This window comes from Suricata suricatta, chromosome 3, assembly GCF_006229205.1.
Source record: "Suricata suricatta isolate VVHF042 chromosome 3, meerkat_22Aug2017_6uvM2_HiC, whole genome shotgun sequence".
In the NCBI taxonomy this organism is placed as follows: domain Eukaryota; kingdom Metazoa; phylum Chordata; class Mammalia; order Carnivora; family Herpestidae; genus Suricata; species Suricata suricatta.
The window spans coordinates 9396561-9420537 of NC_043702.1; the positions used below are offsets into that span (position 1 = coordinate 9396561).

Genomic DNA, 23977 nt, shown 5'->3' on the forward strand with positions numbered 1-23977 from the left:
TGATCCATTCATCAGGTGATGGACATTTAGGCTCCTTCCATGTTTTGGCTATTGTTGACATTGCTGCTATGAACATTGGGGTACATGTGCTCCTATGCATCAGCATTTCTGTCTCTCTTGGGTAAATCCCCAGCAATGCTATTGCTGGGTCATAGGGGAGTTCTATGGATAGTTTTTTGAGGAACCTCCACACTGTTTTCCAGAGCGGCTGCACCAGTTTACATTGCCACCAACAGTGTAAGAGGGTGCCTATCTCTCCACACCCTCTCCAACAACTGTAGTCTCATGCTTTGTTCATTTTAGCCACTCTGACTGGTGTGAGGTGGTATCTCAGTGTGGTTTTGATTTGTGTTACTTTTATGAAAACTTTAAAAGTAGCAGAATTTTAAGCTTTTAGAAAATGCAAAGAAGAAATCATCCCAAACAAATGATCTTTTTTAAAATTTTTTTAAATATTTATTTTTGAGAGAGAGAGAGAGTGCATGAGCACGAGTGGGGGAGGGGCAGAGAGAGAGAGAGACAGAGAGAGAGAGAGAGAGAGAGAGGGGTGAAGAATTCGAAGCAGGTTCCAGGCTCTGAGCTCTCAGTCCTGAGCCTGACACTGGGCTCGAACTCATAAATGGTGAGATCATGACCTGAGGCGAATTTGGACACAAAACAGACTCACCCACCCAGGTGTCCCATGAATTATCTTTAAAAAAAAATGTATTGGTTTTTCCAGGTCTACTGTATTTTGAATGGGTTCTGAATTTAAGTGTAAATAAGCAGCTCAAAAATTATGTGGATTATAGAGTCTGTAAAATATTGGCTCTTATTTTTAATGTTCTTGATCTGAATGTCATTGTCTGTTTTTGAAATGGAAGGCAATTTTCCCTGAAATTGATTTTCAGAAGCTATTTTTTGAAGGCCCTCTTGTGCTCTCAGTAATTTCAAGTTTGCCAAATTTACAGTATCAGCTATGTATCTAATCGACTAACTAAAGGACAAAGGAGCACACTTGATTGGTGACATTTGCTATTCCTTGTGTATCACAGGTTATGGGTGTTACTGAGGCATCACAGATACATGCTTTGAAGCCATGTTTCTTTATGGGTATCTTGTAACCACCATTTGGCTGATGTTTCCACAATAGCCAATCAAATGATCTTAAAGCTTCTAAAATGTTTTAGAGGGGTGCCTGGGTGGCTCAGTTGGTTAAGTGTCCGACTTCAGCTCAGGTCAGGATCTCATAGACCATGGGTTTGAGTCCTGCACTGGACTCTGTGCTGACAGCTCGGAGCCTGGAGCCTGCTTCTGATTCTGTGTCCCCCTCTCCCTCTGCCCCTCCACAGCTCACACTCTGTCTCTGTCTCTCAAAATAAAATAAAGACAAAGAAAAATATTAAAAAAAATAAAATGTTTTAGAACCCGAGTGTCATGTTGGTGCTCTGTTCAGTTCAGTCTCACACACCTTGGTGAACACTCTTAAAAGTAGAAAGCATGGAACACAAGAACAAATGTGATCCTTTACTGACTTTAAAGATTTGTGCTCTCACGGAGGTCAGAGAAATCTAGAATCAATCCACAAGATCTTCCACGAACTCTTTGAAGAACTGAGGAAGTCACATAAAAATCGTGTGATGGAAACAATCACTTGTTTGCATGAACACAAAACTCACTCTTTGTTTTTCACAAGGATGCATAGTGCAATGATGGGAGAGTTGTGTACGCAGTGGGCCTACCATAATGTTTTTTAGTTTATCTGTACCACTAAAATAATAACAATAAAATGGATGACGTTATCATGGTTTATTCACAGAAAAACATGGCACATTTTTAAATTTGACTTGACTTTGTTAGGGAGATTTGTTTGAAGTTGCTTAAAGAGAGATTCGGAACCCCAGAAACAATAAAGAAAGAGGAAAGTGGAAGAAGAAAATGTTTTTTAAAAAAGAGGTGACTTGATTTCCTACTGGCATGAACCATCTCCTTTGAACTACTAAGGAAAATAAAGCAACATTTTTCTTGGGCCACATCTGAAGAGAAAAATGAGCGGCTCGCTCGCTGCGAATTACACAGCTTTCACGCACCAGAGAATGTGTGTTTGTCTCAGGCAACTTGAGAGTTAATGTTCCTCATTTCATCTAACGTGCAATGTCATGTCAGAGTCTGCCACCAAGTCCCCATCTTGCTCTTTGTTCTTGAAAGGTTTGCTATGTCTGCTCTGAGTTCAGTGACTCCTTTTTGTCTCATAGCGGATATGAGACGAATGTGCTGGTGGTTGAGAACTTGTTGCCTTCGCCTTGCTTCGGGGTCTGAGTCTCCACATTTGTTATTAATCAGGGACATAATCCTATTTGGAGCAAGGAAAGGCGATCATTTATCACAGCAGACCAGGATGAAACAGTGCCTATGCATTGGTCTGTAAACCTACCAGGGAACCAGATCATTATTGCCAGCTCCATCGTTTTCAGTAAACCTGGAGGCAAAATGGAGAATCATCAACATCATTACCAGCTAGAAAGAAAAGAGTTTCCCCCCATTTATTGGCATGATGAACAAGTGAAAATGTCCCAGACAGGTATGTGAAGAGAGCATTTTCACTTCTCTTGCAAGGATGGCTGTGCAGGCGTGGAATAAATAATAATATGGTCAGTAGCAGGAAGGCAGGTCCCATGTGGTGCTGGCATTTTTGAGTTAACGCACAGGATGGATGGAAGTTGGTAACAATTGGAATTACCTGAGACTGCCGGCTTGGCTTTCGAGGCAGAGATTGTACTTGTGCCCTCTTCTCCCTAAAGGCACGGCCAGGGAAGCCAGATGCCTTCACCGTATATAGATCTAGTTTGGAGGTGGTGTGGAGTAACCGCAGTAATAAACACTGGGTCTGTGTCAGCCAGCAGAATGTAAATATTTAAAGGGTCTGATTGGCAGTGAGCTGCTTCAAGAGCCTTCTGTTTATAATCATTCACTGAAGGAAGTGCTTCCTGTTATACAGGCAGCATGTGGTAAGTTCTGAACTTCACTGCTGGCTAAAGTAACAGGAAGAATGTAAAACTCTGGCGGCCGTGGAATGCCTTGGCAGCTTGAACTCAGCCAAGCTTTCGCATCTTTTGGTCATGATGCCTGCCCCCCCAGCAGGTCCCATGTGGTGCTGGCATTTTTGAGTTAACGCACAGGATGGATGGAAGTTGGTAACAATTGGAATTACCTGAGACTGCCGGCTTGGCTTTCGAGGCAGAGATTGTACTTGAAATAAACACGTGAGCTCTGATCAGATAACCACTCAGTCCCGGTAGCTTCCCTAGGTCAAGTTCACTTTCATTGGACTAGAGATCTTCTCATGGTAGAATCATTTCTGACAGTCACCAAGGGATAAGGCAATACCCACATATTTTGACTGCTTAACTAAAGAGATGATTATGAATCAAGTATTGGTATCATGCTTCTCACTTACTTTTTAAGCTTATTTATTTATTTTGAGAGAGACAGAGACAGTGTAAGTGGGGAAAGGGCCCACGGAGAGCGAGAGGGAGAGAGAGAACCCCAAGCAGGCTCTATGCTGTCAGCACAGAGCCTCATATGGGGTTCAAACTCAGGAAACTGTGATATCATGACCTGAGCCAAAACTGAGAGTCAGATGCTTACCCCACTGAACCATCACAGGGGCCCCTCACTTACATCTTAAATAATAGCCCTTTTGTCCATTTTAATTTTGATTGTATCAAGTTGTCTGCCTAACCAGTGTGTATGCCAACACTGATTCAGCTTTTGGGAGGAGACTCCAAGAGCCCTTTCCCTTACCTAATTTAATGTGCTGTTTGCTAGTAACATCGGATCTCCTTTTCCTTCACCCAGCACAGGCATCAGTGGATTGTAGGGTAGTGCAGTCGTCTTCCCTGACCTTGCACTCTTGTTATGGGTGTGGTGGTCACCCCATCACTTGGTATGAATTAGCCACTCAGATGTGTAATGGGTGAATGAATGAATGGATGGGGCCCATGTTATCAGAAAATAAGATACTAGGTTGGACCATTGAAAGGAACGGGTTTTCTGAAGAGCAGGTCAGAGATTGTGCCCATGGGGCTACACTTCCCCCAGCGTGCCTGTCCCAAATTTGTCATCATCAGTGTTCCTTTTCTTATCTTACTTCATGGTTTTTATTGCTAATATCATTTGCTCAGTTTATGAAATCACATTAGGATGAAGTATTCAGTTTTCAAGAGCTTCATGCGTATCAATTTATGTGTACTAATTTTATAAGAATTTTTGGAGCGTCTACTTGTTTTCTATTGCTGCTTTAATAAGTTACTACAAACTTTGTGGCTAGAAACAAGAGCCATTAATTGTCTCCCCCTAATGTAGGCCAGGACCTCTATTTAGGGTCATAGACTTGAGATCAAGATGTTGGCGGAGCTACATTCTCAGGTGGAAGGCTTGGAAAAGAATCCCACTTTCAGATCATTCAAGTTGTTGGCAAAATTCAATTCCTTGCTGTTGTAGGACTAAGGTCCTTGTTCCTCCCTGGCCATTAGCCAGGGGTCACTCACTCTCTGCTCCCAGAGGCCACCTACATGCCCTCTCACAATGCCTTGTCTATCTTCAAACAAGCAGAGGTGCCGGAATCCTTACCACGGTGCAGATTCCTCATTGCCATGGTGGGAGAACATTCTCTGTCAAAGGGCTCATGTGATTAAACTCACCTGGATAATTTCCCTTTCTTAAAAGTTAACTAGCAAGTAACCTTAAGGACATCAGCAAAATCCCTTCTGCCCCTCAAGGAGCATTATCGCTGGTGCAGCAGCGGGGAGTGAAGTCAGGGGTCCATCTTGGAATTGGACCTGCTTATCACAGTGGGTACGGGCACAAATACCAGATTGGCTGCGGAGAAGCTTTTCCCTTTTTAACATTTAACAGTGTGCACTCCCCCGCACAAAGCCATTCCTCCTGTTCAGCATCCTAGTCCTCATTTCCGCCACGTCCTCTTCACTTGCAGGGTTTCCAAGAGGCTCTTGAATCACCTGCAGACGCCATGATGGTACCACTTCCAGAACCCCCTACTCTGGTCTTGGAAATGTAACTGTGACATGTATTAAGGAATACTGAGGCTTCATGCACTTTTTCACTTAGATTACGCCTGCAGTCTTATGTTTTCCTCATTTGACTTAAGTATTGCTGAGATCACCGTCAGGTGAGCACTAGCTGAAAAGCATGTCTTAAAGCCAGGTGGTCTCATGGAACTCTCCTGGCTTGGAGAATTCTACGGTATTTTTCCCGAACTAGTTATGAACTCCTGCTTTTCGCTGCGCTGCCCGGTCAGTGCCGACATGCATGCAGCATCTTTTGCGCACTGCACCCACCACCTTTTGGTTGTCCGCCATTTAACTCTATGCAGCAGGCACTCACTGCCTGTGCTTGATGAAGGACACAACTTTAATGGCAGGAACTCAGGCGGCTTTATCAACCAGAAGTCATATTTTGTAATTCAGGGCAAGGAAGGTTGTGGATCTCCGATTGCACCTTCTCCCTGCTCCAGTGATTTTGCCCTGCTGTTACCAAGTGGTCCTTCCTAAAATACCATTTGCATCAGGATGCATTGCTCTCCCAAGCTCCTCAGTGGCTCTCTGTTGGCTGCTAAATCATCTCAAAACCTCTTGGCCAACTTTATTTTTCACTGTTTCCTAATTTAAAACCTCTATGATAGGGACGCCTTGGGGGCTCAGTCTGTTAAGCAATCAACTTCAGCTTAGGTCATGATCTCATGGTTCATGAGTTTGAGCCCTGGGTCAGGCTCTGTGCTGCCAGCTCAGAGCCTGGAGCCTGCTTCAGATTCTGAGTCTCCTTCTCTCTCTGCCCCTGTCCCACTCATCCTCTGTTTTTCAAAAAATAAGTAAAATAAAAAATAAAACCTCTACAGTAGCCAGGTTGTATCTCCGTATTTTCTCTCGTGTACTCCTTCTGAATCTATTATATATCTTAGCACTGTGCCTCTTAGGTTGCATGTAATTGTTTGTCCTTCCCTGCAAAAATCAAAGCTTCTGAAATACAGTCACTATGTCTTACCTCCCTTTATAACTAGGGAGTATGCATCCGTCGCCCAAGGGTAAGTACTCAGAAGGCATTGGCTAAACTGATTCTAATGGGTTATTTAATAATATTTCTTGAGTCCCTCCTTTGTTCCTGCACTCTGCTAGTGGCTGACGGATGAGAGGTGGACAGGATGTGACGCCTGGCCTTGAGAAGATCCTGAGCTCCCAGAGAAAGCCATGGAATGCATAATTCTGTGATAAGAGCTCTAACTGAGGCATGTGTAAAGTATGCGCTCAGAAGTCAAAGAGTCTTATGGGCCTGGTGGGCTAGGGGAAGGCTGGGTAGGCAACATTGAGGAAGTGATATTTGGACCATGTCCCAGGATGAAGGGACGTTCACAGAGTAAGTCCCCGAGATAGAGTGGGGGAATGGGAGAGCCATTCTGGGACAGGAACATGGATGTGTGCAAGCACAGAGGTGTGTAAACATGTGCTGCCATTAACATAATGTACTTAATTTGTTAGGACTGGAGAGCCATGTATAAAACTAAGGCTGCAAATGTAGGCTGAAGCCAGATTACAAAAAGCCTCCAGTGCCTTGAGTTTTTGCCCAGTAGACATTGAGTGGCCACGAGAGGCTTCTCAGGGAGTAACCTGCTGAAATTAGTATGTTATCTTTCTTTATCCTTTTATGTGAGCCATGGGAAGCAGACTAATTTGCTTCAATGTGCTTGGTTGACCAGGCAGCCTGCTGGAAGCATCTGTGCCCCTCGGTGGCCCAGCAACATGCCCTTGGAGGATGGTGGGCTAGAGGGGGTTGGGGCAAGAGTGGGCGCAGCCAGGGACTAGTCCTGCCTTGACCTCCCTGTTGGGGGCTGCACAGCTGTGGGTCTCAGCTCCCCCATCCCTCCGGCTGGCAGAATCCCAGCCTTGCCTCCCTCTGGACCCTGCCTCTGAGCAGCCAAGCTGCCCGCTCCTTATCCATCTCCTTCCTTTCTGCCTCCTGCTACCCTGCTGTGGCGTAGCCCATACAGATCCTCTTTACATTTCTTCCCGCCCTCACCTCCATCCACTTGGGGAACAATAAATACTTGATAGATTTCAATCACTTGATGCAGGGCTCTGTTGTTTCACCTTCCGGATGTATTGATTCTTGAAAGAACACAGAAAAATTTCTGTCTCCTCTTATTTCTTCCCATGCTGCTATTTGTCTCCTTAAGTGGGATACACTGAGATGCTGGAAATCTCTTGAACTTACGGGAAGGACAGAAAACACCTGTTCTCCACTTTCTCTCACGTGCCTTGAGTGTCATAGGCACTCAGTACTTCCTGCACTTGCACGGAGGAACTTGGGAACAAATGATGAAACTAAGCTGGAACCAGAAAAGATAAAATGACTGAAACTATGGTAGCAGAAGGAAAGGGCTTCAAAGGGAGTACCTTCAAGAGACCTTTTTAGAGCTCTCAAATCTTTTGCTCCTCAGAGGATATATTCTTAGTAGATTGAAAAAAAAATGTTCTATGTGTATATACTTACATACTCACACATACTAAAATTCACCCTCACATCCTCGAAGAATCTTGTTAAATAGGGAAAATAGAGGGGCGCCTGGATGGCTCAGTCGGTAGAGCATCTGATTTCAGCTCAGGTCATGATCTGATGGTTCATGAGTTCAAGCCTCTGTGCTGTCAGCTCGGAGCCCTCTTTGGATCCTCTGTCTTCCTCTCTCTCTGCCCCTTCCCTACTCACACCCTTTCTCAAAAATAAAACCAAATGTTTAAAAAATTAAATAAGAGTAAACAGGGAAAAGAGAGATCATAAATAACTCTTTTGAGTAAAACAAACTTGATGGCAGTCATGACAAATGAGAAATACTCCAAAGAGGCTTTTCTGGAACCAAAGTAAGAATCCCGGAGCCGATCCTCCCTTGCCCATCACTCGGGGCTCATGCTCTCCCTGGGCTTTGATTTATAAATTTGCTATGGTTTCTGATTTACAACAAATTGAAAAGAAATAAGGCAGAAGTGGGTCCTTACGTAAACTCCTCTTTGTAATTTTCTACTTCTTTTCTCCCTTTATATTTTCAACTGGTGTTCCCACAAGCACTTGATACTGTAAACAATTCTGCCTTGGAAACTTAACATTGCTTATTTTGTTTAATTGATGCTAAAAAGCCTTTTTATTTATGCTGCCCTTACTTACCTCAGCATTTCCCCCAAACTTCCTCATTGTTTTCTGCCAGGTGATCTTTTTCTCTTTGTAAAAAACAAAAATGGGGGAATGAGAATTAAAACTCGTTTTGATGTGACATCAATCTGCATTTAACTTGACAATTAGCCAATAAGATGTTGTTGTTGTTGTTTTCCCTGGAAAATCTTGGACTCCATATTAGCACATTTCATATTATCATATAAACAGGGACTGTGGACCCATATCTATTTTGCCTCTGCATCTCCTAGTCTGTGTTTGTACTGGCCTGAGTATGTGCCACTCTCTCTGCTGTCTCCATGTTATGTCTTTTTTTTATTTCTTTTTTTAATGTTTTTTTTTTTTTGAAAGCAAGACAGAGTGTGAGCAGGGGAGCGGCAGAAGACAAGGAGACACAGAATCCAAAGCAGGGTTCAGGCTCTAAGCTGTCAGCACAAGTGGGGCTCAAACCCACAAACCATGAGATCATGACCTGAGTCAAAGCCAGGTTCTTAACTAACTGAGCCATTCAGGCACCCCTCCATGTTACATCTTTATCTCCTACTCTACCCCTAGACCTTCAAGGGCAACATCTACGGCAATTTGGGTACCGGGTGGCACTCAGCAGGGTACTCTGTGTGGAGCAGGCATTCAGGAATACCTCCTGGAGGATTGCATGAATGTATTTTCCTAGAGTTGGAAATGTACATTTCTCAGTTACATGTGGCTATCTTGATTACAGATGGGATTCAAGTCACTTTTTAGGATTTTACTGTGTTTATACTTCAAAGTTCATTTTAAAATTATGAGTATCTTTTTCCCTTAAAAGCAATGCACCAATGTTCATGGACACATGGTAGCCATGACAGACCTTTGTGAAAAATAGGAAAGAAACTACACATCATAGAGTCTGGTTTACTAGAATACTAAGGATAAAACCTCCTAGTGCGTGTACATTATGTCATTACAGATTACAAATTCTGCACGTTTAGTACCTGGACAGAAAAATATTTTAAATAACAAATAGTAGTTGAACAAAGTTTGGGCCTGTTTTTTCTGAGATGTCCTCAGTAGTGAGCTAAAATCACCTTAAAATATCAGCATAGATGTTACCATCTATTTACAGACTGTTGATCATTTATAGAAAAGGAAGTTGTTCATTGTTTTATTCCTCATGATTCATTAACATAGTTTATCATCACAATTGTATTTCTTAAAAGCTGTTTGATATTCTGTACATGTTTTAGATCGGGCTAATCAAGTCACTTCTACTCTAATTAATTAAAAACAGGTTAAATACCTTACGATCCTTGGGACCTGTCAAGGACACTTCACCAAAGAATTATGAAGAATCGTGAAATTGTATTTAAAGCAGAAAATTATCATCTAAATTCACTAGCTGTTTGTACAAATGTGTACCCATTTGACCACTAAATAATACTGAATTTTAAAAATATTGTAGGGGCACCTGGGAGGCTCAGTCGGTTAAGCATCCTACTCTTGGTTTCAGCCCAGGTCATGATCTCTTGGTTCGTGGGATGGAGCCCTGAGTGGGGGCTTTGTGCTGGCAGGACAGAGCCTGCCTGGGATTCTCTCTCTCCCTTCTCTCTCTGCCCCTCCCCCTCATCTGCACGCACGCTCTTTCTCTCTCAAATAAACTTTTAAAAAATATATTGTAGAAAGCCCCCATATTCATTCATTTTATGTTGCTTGCATCTCATTTTCTCTTTGCTTCCTTCCTCTCTTTTCTGCATTTCTACTTGTCTCCAGTTTAAATTCATTCTATTGCCGCTTTTCTTTTGTGTTTTTCTTCCAACTTCCAAGTCATCTTTTGAGTTGCGCTTTGCTCTGGATTTTCAGGGGTGAGTCTGTGCCCCAGAAAGCCTAGGAGAGCAAGAAGCTGTTGATAGAAATCAAATATCTTCAATATCATTAACTGAAGAGATGGTAGCATTTATGAAGCTTCTTGTACTGTTTCCATAAACATGCTTTACTATCAAATTGGCCATTTACAAGCCCTGTAAGACCTAAACATAAATCTTAGATTATCTGTCTATAGCCGTTGATTTATGCTTTAATGATTTCTGTTTTGGAGACATCTTAACCACAGCACATTTAATTTGGAAGCTGCAGGGAGATAATGGAGCCCCATGAAAGAGAATGTGTACTTTCTTAATCTTGTGCAAATGATACTATTATTATGGACTTGTATGCACTGGTTCCCCTGGGTCATTTTTCCAGCCCTAAAAATAGGAAAATAAGGTTTGTTTGATATAAACATACTTTCTTTCAGCTTTATTTCCAATAGCCAAAATGTTTAAGAACCCAAGCATGCTGGCTTCCTCCAAAATTGCCTTAAATGATGGAGATTTACTCACCAACTTGGAGCAAGTTATGTCGACCTCACTTTTGCTGAAATCTGGTAGAGGCTTGTTGGGACCTGCGATAGTGTTTGTTGATTTCTTTAAAAGGTGATTTCAGTTCTCTTGTACTCAGTGATGGCTAGACTTCCTATTGAATATTTATAAGGTAGAGCAGGGGAAGTCCTCTGCCCGCCATAAGGGGATGGCATCGGCCTCCGTTAGGGAAAAGAGAGTGAAGACACATTTACTCCAATCTCCAGCAATACAGAGCAGGGCAGTGCATGGTACCCCAATCTAATTTTCCCAGTTTGGGATAAAGCTTAGTTTTTGCAGTAAATTGTCTTTTAAGCTGCCTGTAGTTATTTGGTCAAATGCCAGCTTAGAGATGGCAGCAATTACCCAATTTGTGAAGATAACCCCATTTTAGGCTCTACAATTTGGTTTAAGCACCTTGCTGAGTAGTGCTGTCCGTATTACGGCAGTGGGGTGATAGGGAGATCTTTGAAGCTTGGATTCCAATTTTGCAAGCACTCTGATACCTCGTAGAAGCTCCTTATTTTCCCCTGAGATCCTTTTGCACCGAGTTATTATCTTTCCCACCCGGTTGAAGTCCTGTCTCAGTGGTCATGGTGTAGGCAGGACTTACATCAAGTTTGGGGAGTACATGGGCTTGAAAATAGCAGAAGCAAAACTGCCAGATCCATAAAAGTTTTTAATTTGGCAACTTTAAAAGAACGCCACAGCTCAAATGCCCATGAACTTGAAGTCTACTCCTAGATTTGAGCATTTATACTTTCATATAAAGCCAGTTGACATCTAGACATTAAAATTATAGCTAAACTTGTAAGACTTTTTAAAAACTCCATTTCCAATTATATATAATTTTCTGTTAGTCTATTATTGTGTGTGAACTTTTAAAAACTGTATAAAAATGTCAGGTTCATAAGGAAATAGTGAGTTGCTGTATTTGATTTTTTGACAGGCTTAGTGCTAGATGGATGCACTTTGAAAATGCAAATTCAGCTGACCAGAGAACGTAGTCATTATTTTTGTTGATTTGTATAGGATCCCATGGGAGTTCAGAACTGGTAGGGGCCCCTGAGTGGCTCAGTCAGTAAAGCATCTGACTCTTGATTTCAGCTCAGGTCATGATCTCACAGTTTATGGGTTTGAGCCCTGAGTCAGGCTCTGCCATGATAGCATGGAGCCTCCTTGCGATTCTCTCTCTCTCCTCCCTCTCTCTGCCCCTCCCTCCCCCCTTTCAAAAATAAACCTTAAAAATTTTTTTGATGATCTTACTGTTCGTGGGATCGAGTCCCACATCGCGTTTCACTCTGACAGCAGGAAGTCTGCTTAGGATTCTCTCTCCCTCTCTCTCTGCCCTTCCCCATTTGTGTGTGTGTGTGTGTGTGTGTATACACACTTTCTCTCTCTCTCTTTCAAAATAAATAAATTAAAAAAAAACTTCTAAAGAATGATTCAAAATTGAAAATATCAAATGAACATTTTAAGTATTATGCTGCTATAGAAATTAAATTAGTTGTTTTAGGGACCGTGTGAAACATGTTTTCATTCATTGAAAAATGACGTTTAGAAATAAAACAGGGGCTTCTTAGAGTGGGCCATTATGCATTCTTCACAATAACATCTTTCACCCCACAGATTTCCGTAGTTTCAAAAAGTTGTCAGTAGTTATAAACTAGGCGATGCTGAAGCATTTTCTCTTCCTGTGACCCTACCTCAATAGCCTCTTCTTTTCTAGCGATATGATTTCAAAGTCAGAGTTATAATTTCCTCCTGGAGGATGTAATCACATCAAATAGAATTTGGTATGTCTGCGATTCCACGTATGGTAGAAAGATGTTTGAGAAACAAGACAAAGCATCACCAGTTATATATAGAAGCTGTTAAGGAAGGGCCAGCTGGTCTCCATCTGTTCTCGGTTTTCCCCCATCTGTAAAATGGGATAATAATAGTATCTACCTCATAAGGTTGTTATTAAATAACATAGTGAGTGTGGAATCCTTAACAGAGGGTCTGGTGCTTATCAAGGACTCAGAAAATACGCAACAATAACTGAAAAAAAAAAAAGCAAGGGCAACAACACACCTCAGTGAGAAGTAGCTGCACTCACGGCAAGTGTGATACACTCACTCACACGTGATGGAGTTTCCAGGATGGTCAGGTGGTGGCATAGACTGTTGCAGCTGGGAATTGTAACTTCTCTTGGGGTCAGGTTAGAGACAGCCCATCTGGAGGAAATCGGATGAAACTCTTCAACTCAGTGGTGCCTCTTGCTCCAGGTTTATTTTTTTTGCTTTAAAAAAAATTCTAGTGAAGATGCATTTAAAGAACATAATTTTCTACCCTTCTTTATTTTGGGTAATACTATTTTTTTTAATGAACCAAAGGAAATGAAACATTAACACACGTTGACGTCCTTTCATGGAATAAATGTCTAAATGTGAACATAGATTTTTGAACATTGCAGCATATGAAGCATATGCCCAAGTCCTCTCCCTGAGCCCTTTATCAATTGTTTGGGAAGTTCTGTATGCACTTGTAAGGAAGAATCTGACTCCAGTGTTGGATGTTTGCCTGCCAATAGCGTTTTTAAAAATGTTTTTTAAAATTTATTTATTTTTGAGAGAGAGACAGAGTGTGAGTGGGGGAGGGGCAGAGAGAGATGGGAACGCAGAATCTGAAGCAGCTCCAGGCTCTGAGCTGTCAGCACAGAGCCCAATGCGGGGCTCGAACCCACGAATCATGAGATCATGACCTGAGCCGAAGCTGAACACTTAACGGATGGAGACACCAAGGTGCCCCTGACTGCTGACAACGTTTAAGTCGCCTGCCTGCATCAAGGGAAGCTGATCAAAAAGCCCAGATGCCCCCTCCTTTGGCTCCAGGAGCCCCCACAGTTGGGGTCCTCCCTGCATCCTAGCCCCTAATCATTATAAAAACCTCAAGCCAGTCTCCTTTCCTTGCTCTCAGAAGCCATTATTGGATCTCTTTTGAAGTGTATCCTCCCCTCCCTAGAAGGCCTTGGTTTATGCGGCGGTGGGGGGAGGTTGCCAGTCTCCATATTCAAACCAAAATTTAGCTAGAGGTAGATCCTCTTCCTGTGGGGTGGCCACAAAAATGCTGGCTGGAAGGTTTGCTATCAGAGCTTCTTACCTGCATTTTGTATGGTATTTACATGTTCTAAATATCATCTGACAGATGGGACACCTGGGTGGTTCAGTCAGCTGGACATCTGATTCTTAATTTTGTCTCAGGTCATGATCTCACAGTGTGTGGTATCATGCTTCCCATCGAGCTCCATACTGATAGTTTGGATGCTGCTTGGGATTCTCTCTCTCTCTCTCTCTCTCTCTCTCTCTGCCCTCCCCTGCTCACACTCTCTTTTTCTCTCAAAATAAACTTAAGAAAAATACTGTCAGAAGGAAATAGTAGTATACTAGTAATGATAGTTAAGTTCTTCCTGCTAAGTACCATATTAATCCTTTACATGGATTAATTATCTCATTTAATCCTAGAACAGCCATTTGATCCATATTATCCTATTTTCAGTGACAACACTGAGGCACAGAAAGATTCAATTTCAGTTTCAATGTCACATAACCAGTAAGTGGTCGAGTTAGGATTTGAATCGAGGCAGTGTGTGCTCAGTACCTCTCTGCTTTGTTGCCTTCCCTTTCATATAAACTTAGCACACAATTTTTATAAAACATCTGATTGAGACAGTTGTCCTTGCATTTCATCTTTTCAGCCCTCACATGTTAAAAAAAATAAAAAAATGATAGCACAGGTCCATAGCTCTATACATATTATCTTGTCTTGAGGAGCCCCCCATGTACGGAGGGCAGGCTCTGGCATATCTGGATCCTTTCTCCCAAGCAAACACTGATCCTGTGCCCAGCAAGCAGCCAGCAAGTGTTTCTCCAAGTGAAATAATACGCAAATATTTAGATAAGAGTGCTTTGTCTGCTATTATTTACCTCTTGACTTATTTTGTCAAATTATTGATTTGTGTTTCTGGGCAAAATGCTCTCAGAAAAATTAGCTGGAATACTAGAGCAGAATGTTTGAAAAATTACATACTTAAAGGAATATGTCATTTGCCTGATGAAGCAGCAATGATCCTTTAGTGCGTGGCCCTTCCGTGCAGCATAGGCTGTTGGAGTGATGCCTGTTTATATGTATGTATGATCTGGCATTTGGATGGTGAGCCCTGAGAATACAAAGCCAACATCTTATTGAATTCTGCATCACCCGCTGCACTAACAGACCGGTTCACATGGGCATTTCTCATCAATGGCGGCTAAGTTATTAAACAGCTATCAAACTATGTCTACAATGGGTAGATTGTACCTTGGAGCAGTAGTCACCAGGTGCCATGCTGTTCCCTTTGCTTTATGCCTGGGTTCTTATAGTATCAACTCTGGTTCTTATAGTAAGGTGGGTCTACTTTCTCTGTTGCCTGGAGTTTCATGAGAGTAAGTTCTAGAACTGTGACTCATTTGCTGCCATTGTCGTCATGTCAACCATGCCTGCTGCCACTCTGCCTTTCTATCTGAAGTTGACATCTTGAAACCTGAAGCTTTCTGTCCCTGGAGAGAAAGGTCTTTGAAATGTATTCAGCTGCATTTTTTTTTTTTTACAAACCTACCTGAAAGTCTTTTGTTTTCAAGCAGATGGAATACATGAGATTATGTAGTTTCCCTACCTGACCCTACTTCTTACCTCTTCTCAACTCAACCCTTCTCTTTAAAGAAAGGTAAAACAGGGGCACCTGGGTGGCTTAGTCAGTTGAGCATCCAGCTCTTGATTTTGGCTCAGGCCATGATCTCACAGTTTGTGAGTTGGAGCCCCATGTCAGGCTCTGTGCTGGGAGTGTGGGGCCTACTTGGGATTCCCTCTCTCTGCTGCTTCCCTATTGGTGAACACTCACTCCCTCTCTCTCAAAAAATAAATAAATAAACTTCAGAAAAAGGTGAAATATTTGATTTGGTTATTTAGGGGATAAAATTTAAGAGAGATTTTAAGACTGGACAGTTAGTGCGGGAAAGATGCGCCACATTGAAGAGGAAAAGGACAGAAGGCAGGCGAGTGCCAGGCAGTTTCTAGACATCCTAAGAGAGAGGTGCTGGTGTGGGGCTGCCTGGGCCATGGAAGGTACAGACTTTGGAGCCAGACAGTCAGTCCTTGGTTGAAATCTCAGCCTTTACTTTAGTGAAGGCAGTGGGCCCATTGGCGTGGGTCTGTCTTTTCCTCTACAAAATGGAGACACTAATTCTCACCTGCAGGGTTGTTGTGAGGAAGAAATGGACGGTGTTTCTGATGCCCCCATGGTCACAGCTGGCCCTCTGCCAACAATCCCTCATTAGAGCAAACCCTCTGTGTCCATGAAACAGAACTGCTGTCACCCCTCCAGGGCCTGGTGTCATGGGGCCTGGCCCAGGTTCATACCCAGATGCGTTTTTGACCCCAACAAAGTTAGACAGCTCTGTTACTCAGTTTCTCCATAAAGGGAAGAGAAAGAACAAACTCAATCTAAATACCAACAGTTGACAAAATAACAGTGGAAAAGAAGTGTGACACCCTGATTTAATTACCTACCAGTTTTTGTAAAGGATGTTTGTCTTCCAGAGGAAATTATCTTGAGTCAAAGACAAGTTGCTGCATTCATTACAGTTGGACAGTATAATTTTGTGAAATATGTTGGGTTTTGCTGCATGCCACTGTGATGAATAGAGTGGAGAGGTGGAGACAGACTTGACATGCCAAGCACTGAAGACAAGTCCTACAGCCTTCTAGCTCCTGACACCACGGACAGGATTTCCTGATGCACTGAGCCTTACTAGGTCATTGTCAGCTCTTCCCTGGCAGCCCCCCTCCCCCACCCCTGGCACTACTCAAGGCCAGGGCAGCCCTTGACTTGTCTCTGCAAACCCATATAACATGGCGGTCATCACGGTGAAAGTCTTAGTGGTTGATGAGGCCCAGACCTTGACATCCAAATGCTCCCAGTGAAATGTGGGAGAAATACATCTAAACGGAGACTGTCCATAGAATGGGCTTCGTGTGGTGGGAGTATATTTAGCCAGGGATGTTACATGGGCACAGAGCGCTATGTCCCATAGGAGACTTCAGGGCAAGTTTTGGAAATGACCTTTACTTCAAAAAGACAAATAGAGATGATGGCCTCTTGCATGAAGTGGGGAGGGTCATTCCAAAGATGGGACTATGTGAGCAAATGCCCTGAGGCCAGGGCACAGTACAGTGTATGCATGGAGATGGAGGTGACGGGTGAGGGGCATCCCAGAGCTTCCAGTGAGAAGCTGCAGCTTGGAGAGGAAATGGGTGAAGGTTACAGATGAGGCAGGAAAGATCCTACTTGCTAGGCCAGGGACATTAGACCTTATCCTGTAGGCAGGAGGCATATCAGATCTCTCTCACTGGTGACTTAATGGAGGAGTGATTTGGGATGGGGGATGGGTTGGAAGGAGGTAGGGAGACCCGTGACAGCTAGGAAGCGATTGCCAGCCTCTGCCTGAGGGACATTGCGGACCCAGAGCAGGGCAGTGGGAGCACCGGGGATTGTGCGTGCTCCAATGGCAGGAAGTCAGAAGCCTCAGTTTCACAAATGAAGAACCACCAAGTCTAAAGTTGATTTTCCTCCCCTCCTCATCCGCAACCCACCACAGCTGATTAAAGCTCTTGAAGGTCTTGTATAAGCCCCTCATCCCTCTAAGGACTTTTCACTAGGAAAAAAAAAAAGAAGAAAGTAGAGAAAGATTTATTTAAAGGAAATTATGGTACATATTTAAGAATTCAGTTATAACCAGTTTCTATGGAGTTAGGAGAAACCTGTGGACAGGTGGGGTGTGGGTGGGTCAAGCAGAGCACAGAGTGTGAGGACAGTGATTTTCCCACTGGGTTTGCTGTGATGACACTTGAGCCATTGGATGACTTCATGGAGAAGGGATTAGAGTTTAATTCAAAAAGGAGTCTTCAGCACACATGTCATATGGTCCCCAAAATAGAAACGTGCTCTTTGGCAAATAATCTGTCTCTAAAGGGCCAGAGGATCAGGGGCATAAAACTGAGCAATTTCAGAGGGAGCCCAAGTGGCATCGCACTTTATAGAAAGGACTCAGTGTCACGAAGCAGCCGCGGTGCCTCCCACTTCAGCCAGGATACAAAGGCCACTGTTATTTTGCTGGTGGTTTAGATATGTATTTTTACATATAAAACCAAGGATGCTTTTAAGACCTGACTGTTCTAAGTCCCTGGCTAGTATCTCTGTGTTTTTCAGATTTCTCAGGTGTTACCTTTTTGAGTGGGTTTCTTTGACCTCTCTGGTCCCATGGAAACCTTTCCCCTCCGTCACCAAACACTTGGTAAATTGAATTGAAATTTACCTGCCTTCCTGATAGACCACGAGGTCTTTGAAGGCAGGAACTGTTTGATTTCTGGGTTTTCAACACCTAGGTAGTGCCTGGCATGGGTTAGGCATTCGATACACAAATGAATGCATAGAATCTTGGATCCTATTATATACCAGCTCCTATTGTGCTCATTTTGACAAACTAGTTCTGGTTTTCTTTTCTTTCTCCCCCCACTTCACCCCGTGTGTGTGTGTGTGTGTGTGTGTGTGTGTGTGTATGTGTGTGTGTGTGTGTAAGTGTGAGTGTGTGTGTGTGTGTGTGTGTGTGGCTTAAGACATAGTTCTACATGCCTGTTTCCCTTCAGCTGCAGTGGAGTTAGAGTTAGTAAGGTTCTTTGCACATCCTTGGGTTACATGAAAAAGTACAAATTACACTGTGTATTCATAAAGTATTTGAGTTGGAGTCTATGCTCACATTAATAGTTTACTGTCAAGCATGCAAATTGCTTTCATCAGCCGCTGGTGAGTACACGTGACCATTGGCGCAGAGCCCTTGGAAACGAGTTGGAAGAACCTATGAGGTGGCCAACATGGCAGCTACACTGCTGACTTTATCACCCAGGTTAAAACCTTACACAGTTCTCTGATTTCTCTAACTTTGGCTGTTTTTTTAATCACAAAAGACCCATTTATAACTTTATAAAAAGATATACAGTGAAAAAAATTTCTCAAGAGGAAACTGTGACCTCAGTAAACCTTGGGAAAGACTCCGTATGGTTTCAATTCTTTGAATTTAAAAATTATTCTGCATGCGTGTGTCTGAGTGTGCATTGCATGTGTATATATTTGGGGTTTACTTGGATGGGGGTGTAAAGTGGGGAGGGATTTAAGAAATTGTAGCACAGGGGTACCTGGTGGCTCAGTTGGTTAAACATCCGACTTCAGCTCAGGTCATGATCTTGCAGTCCTTGGGTTTGAGCCTCACGTTGGGCTATATGTGGCAGCTCAGAGCCTGGAACCTGCTTCGGATTCTGTGTCTCCCTTTCTCTCTACTCCTCCCCCATTCATGCTCTGTCTCTCTCTGTCTCTCAAAAATAAATAAATGTTAAAAAATTTTAAAAAGAAATTATAGCACAAATAGAGTTAATATTCCTTATGACAGCAAATACTTCCAAAATACAACAAAGCCAACCATTTCTACTCTTTACAGAATCTTTTTGCAAGATCTCATTGATCATAAAAGTGGGAAAAACCATCACCATTCTCATGTGTGTCATATCAACCCTGTTTGGGAGCAAGGATTTTTTTTTTTCCTAGCTCACCTAAAGACTAGGCTAGAACTTACTATTTGTCAAAGGAGAAGGTGCCTCTAGAATCCTGGAATCTTGCTGGCAGTCAGAGAAGGGTTCCTTTCAAAGTACTCAGATGAGTGGTTTAAATTGAAAGCAAAGTTTCTGAAAGACCAGGTACTTACTATACAGTCAAGGTCATTCTTCTCAAGTACCTTGAGAATGTACTTGCTGTTCATCTGTGCCGGCTATTCAGGTAAAGAGCAAACCGTCAGTTTGGGGGCAGTGATTGGCATCTGGCTATGCTCTCTGGAGCCTGGCTCACTTAAAAGTCTACCAGAGGCTCATAACACTTCAGCATTTCACAGCCACCATCTGTCACTGCATGGGTTTGCCACACCATTCCATGACTCCTGCATGTTTTCCATTTTGCTGGCTTCATAAAGTCATTATTATATGGGCCCTCTTTGGAATCAGCTTCCAAGTAAAGTAGGTTTTATTTCTCTTTAATAACGTTTTCACCTCAAGAAGTAAAAGGTTGAGTGTAAAAGATTGTAGTATAATCGTGGCCCATACTTTTCAAAATGTCTCTTCATAGAAAGACAGTTTACATAATTTTTACCCATTAGTAGTGGACAGTTAGTATGGCTCTTCTGAAACAGAAAACAAACAAGCTTTCCCCCCCCCCTCTGATATCATGACCGTTCTTTGTCAAAAATTGTAGAATTTACAGATTAATATCTGAGACAATTAGACATGTTTTGAGAAAGTTGAAAGAACATTCAGTGCTTACTGCCATTCAGAAAGGTTTAATGAGGGATGTCTGCATGCCTTAGTCGGTTAAGTGTCCGACTCTTGATCTTGACTCAGGTTATGATCTCACAGTTTGTTGAGTTCAAGCCCCACATTGGACTCTGTGCTAAGCAGCATAGAGCCTGCTTGGGATTCTCTCTCCTTCCCTCTCTGCCTCTCTCTTCCATTATTTCACCCTTTCAAAATAAATAAATAAACATAAAAAAAGGTTTTCTAGGGGCACCTGGGTGGCTCAGTTGGTTAAGCATCTGACTTTGGTTTGGATCATGATCTCATGGTTCGTGGGTTCGAGCCCTGCGTCGGGCTCTGTGCTGAGAGCTCAGAGCCTGGAGCCTGTCTTTGGATTCTGTGTCTCCCTCCCTCTCTGCCCCTCTCCTCCATTCTCTCACTCTCTCAAAATAAACAACAAACATGAAATTTTTTTTCAAAAATGATCATTTATATGCAGCCCAGAGCATCCCCCTGTCCTCCTGACTAGCCGATAGATACACAAAGTCAGCTTATCCAAAGCTGAATTCATTTCCTTTTCCAAATTGTTCTTTCTTCTGTGAGTGGCCCTTGCCCCGCCCAACTCAGTAAGTGTCCTAGAGGATGCCTCACCCGATGCCATCACCCCCATGACCTCCAACATCTAGTCAGTCTTGAGTCACCTTGATTTTCTTTCCACTGACTTCTCATGCTCTCCCTCTGGTGTTCATATCACTTCTCTCTTCTGCTCTAACTCCTCTGTTTCCATCTCCCTCTGCCCGCCTGCCTGCTGTGAATCCCCAGCCCAGGTACCCAGTCAGAAGGATCCTTCTCAAATAAAAACATCTTTGAATTCTGTTGCCCTGCTTGAAACTCATGAATGGCTGCACCATTGAGTTCAGAACAGAGTGCCAACTTCTTCATGTGACGCACACACGCTGACTTCTTTCTCAGCCTCAGTGCGACCTCGTCCCCTTTCATTTCCTCAGGTGCCTCCCTGTTTCACTGACTTTGTGTTTGGAACTCTCCTCTGAGCCCCATGGCACCAGTGTTTCCCTAACACACTGATTGTGAGTGTGTGTTTGTGTCTCAGTATCCTCCTCTTGACTATAAGCTCCATGAAACCAGGGACTCTGCAACGTGTTACCTCCCTAGTGTCTAGGAAAATGCCAGATATGCAGTAGTCACTCAGAAAAAAATCTGTTTAATGAAGGGAATTTCACTTTGGGGGGATGTTGCCCAGTGAGATAAAAATGTCATTCGACAGATCTTGCAGTTGGTTTATCAAATCATAGTTGCTAGAATCCCCAGGTGAAGTGAAGGCATCATGGCACTTACACAGTAAGTGTGTTAGCTGGGACTATTCAATTTGATTTGTTGGTCTGTTCTTAAGTCCTTTAGCACAGTTGGTAAGCACACTGAAATTGGATTCAGAGAATGCTGGGAGTCCAGCCCTGGAAAAATCCCTTAATCTGTGGTACTAGACACATCAACTGATTCTTCTGAGATTCAGTTTCCTCCTCTGTTAAAAAATGATCCTGAAATTTGCATGGGTGACCACAGGTGCAAATGCCTGACAATAGTGCCTACTGTATAGGAGGTATTCAATAACGGTTAGCTTCATGTGTTGTTATGAATGAGAGCTAAGAAATACTGATATTTCATGTTGGTCAAGATGTTCTTATATTTATTTTGTGAATTCAAGTCACTGTGTGCCATGTAATTTACCAATCTTGTCTTCGTGTCTTCATTTCACTTTAAAAATTTGTATTACAACTTTAACCAACTTAGCCAAACATACCCGTACAGACATTTCTGTCAATTCCATTTTGTTTATGATCTATTTCCTCATTTCTCACCCATTTCGCTCTTTGTATCCTATTCAAAGAAAATGCACAATTTAGCTTCAAGGAGGGGAATTACTGCTTCTAAGATAGCTTTGTTTTACTTACCTTGAGCTAAAGATTCCTGAAATAATGCCAAATTTACATCCAAAAAATTATATTGACACTGAAGAAAGACGTTAATGTTATCACCTGTACAGGTGATTTCACATGTGTCTCCTTTTGAAGTATCATCACGTTTCTTGTGTTTTTAGCTCCAACACTTTTCATGGATTTTTGAAACAGTGCCAACAAAGCTCTTTCCTCTGTAGGCATAGTTCATGGTTGACAAATGTGTCTTAAGGACCTGATATGATCCGTGGTAGGAGAAAACAAATTCTGTCTCTGCCTTCAAGGAGCTCTTGCTTTTCTTCAAACTTACTCTCAATTTAATTAATTTCATGAACATGCTTGAAGGCATTTCGATTGACTGGCATTCTTATCAAGTCTTTGAAAGTTCAATGACACTAAGGTTGAATGAAGATGGGTAGCTAGCAGAGTTTAATTCTAAAATATGCGCTCAAGAGAACCACCAAAAGACTTGCAGAATATATGGCAGGAGGAGTATCTGTCATATGGGCATCTTCACCATGTAATCAGGTCATAAATTTGAACATTTAACCAGAAGAGAATCCTCTTCCTCCACACTAACACTCCCTGAGTTATAATCAGTGATGATCCTACTTGGTGTCTTCTCTGCTTGAAACACAAAGAGCTACCACCAAAAACCAAAACAAAGCAACAATAAGAGACCATTGGAGAGTTTCTGCCATGAGCTCATCTCTTCTTTCTCCTTTTCTGAATGTGGTATTTTCCACTAAAGAAAAAGAACACTCTAAAGGTGATGGGTAAAGGTTCTGGCTGTTTGTATTGGCTTCCTAAGGAGACTTTTAACAATATGCTATTGTGCATTCATCCCGTGATGATGTAATGAGGACTAGGATTGGGACTTGGTTTTCTAGTGTTCAGGAGTTCATGCAGAGAGCAGCCCTGACAAGCTCACGTGGGACTTGTATTTACTCTGGCTACTCTTCATCAAGGGGACACATTCAAGGAGGCATAATTGACCTTACCATTGTATCCTGCCTCGGAGGAAGAAAGGCTTTTGCAAATCTAACTGCTTTTTAAATCTTTTGTAAACATTTAGGTCAGCAAAATATCATTGTCCCATTTCTGATGCATATTGAATACTGATTTTAAATATCTTTTGCTCCTTTCTAGCTCTTAATGAATCTGGGTAGAAAAGGCTGTGCCCTTTTTCCATGCAGTTGTCATTTTTACAAGGCCATTACGCTATGTGTGAATCCTCAAAGGTCTTCTCAACCTCTCTCTGGAAAATTGAAACTGAGGCCCAAAGACAATGCTTAAGGTTGACCAATTCTCCAAACTAAATGAATCTGCAGATTCATCCCAAACCAGACTCATCCGTGATATTTCTAATATAACATTCAGGTATTTTACTTATGAATCTATGATTTTTTCATAGATAATCATAGCTATCTTGGTGTTGAGCATTTTCTTACCCAGATTTTATTCTCTTTCCAGTATTTACCTTTATTTATATAAAGTGAAAAAGCAATGGCTTGTTTTGCAGGAGGAAGGAGCCCTAGACAGAACCAAAGATGAAAAATGAATGTGTTTTTTTTAATTAACTTTCTGTGTTTTTCTGATTTTTGTTTGTCTGTTTTTGTGTTGCCATAGTGACATTCAGCACATCTTGACGTCAGCAAAAATAGTAATTTCTGTCTATTATGTTAAAGTTGTGTATATTACTTTCCATTTCGAAAAAAATTCTTGGAAAAATACTATGTCAAGTGAAGTTGGCAATCCTTTGACAGTGTAGACAACCTTATATTTTCTTCTTAGGAGGGAAGAAAAAGTTCCTCTTCTGCTACAGAGAGCAGGCAAAAGCAAGTCTACCTTTCTTTTCTTCGCTTCAGGGCATGGACATTTAGGAAATATGGGTCTCTAATATTAGACTACATTGGAGGATAACCGCTAGGGACACTGACGTGAATTTATTTTAATCATGCTGGTGATGCAATTTATTACCCTTGGAAATTGATTTTTTTT

General features: G+C 42.3%; 1 protein-coding gene and 1 long non-coding RNA gene across 8 annotated transcripts in view; one reads left to right on the plus strand and one right to left on the minus strand.

The window, feature by feature from the left end:
- The window catches only part of PID1 (phosphotyrosine interaction domain containing 1), a 251928-nt gene that overhangs the window by 190390 nt on the left and 37561 nt on the right, over positions 1 to 23977 (plus strand). The gene's annotated exons all lie outside the window — the stretch shown is intronic.
- LOC115287347 lies at positions 1772 to 15029 on the minus strand. 3 transcript variants are annotated; one of them, XR_003906443.1, is made up of 5 exons: positions 14934 to 15029; positions 12669 to 12811; positions 8212 to 8264; positions 3191 to 3387; positions 1772 to 2458 (listed from the first exon to the last, which is right to left on the minus strand). It is a non-coding gene; the product is annotated as an uncharacterized LOC115287347 (long non-coding RNA). The 3 variants fall into 3 exon arrangements; XR_003906442.1 differs by lacking the exon at positions 3191 to 3387; XR_003906444.1 differs by lacking the exon at positions 3191 to 3387 and having other exon boundaries at positions 12669 to 12876.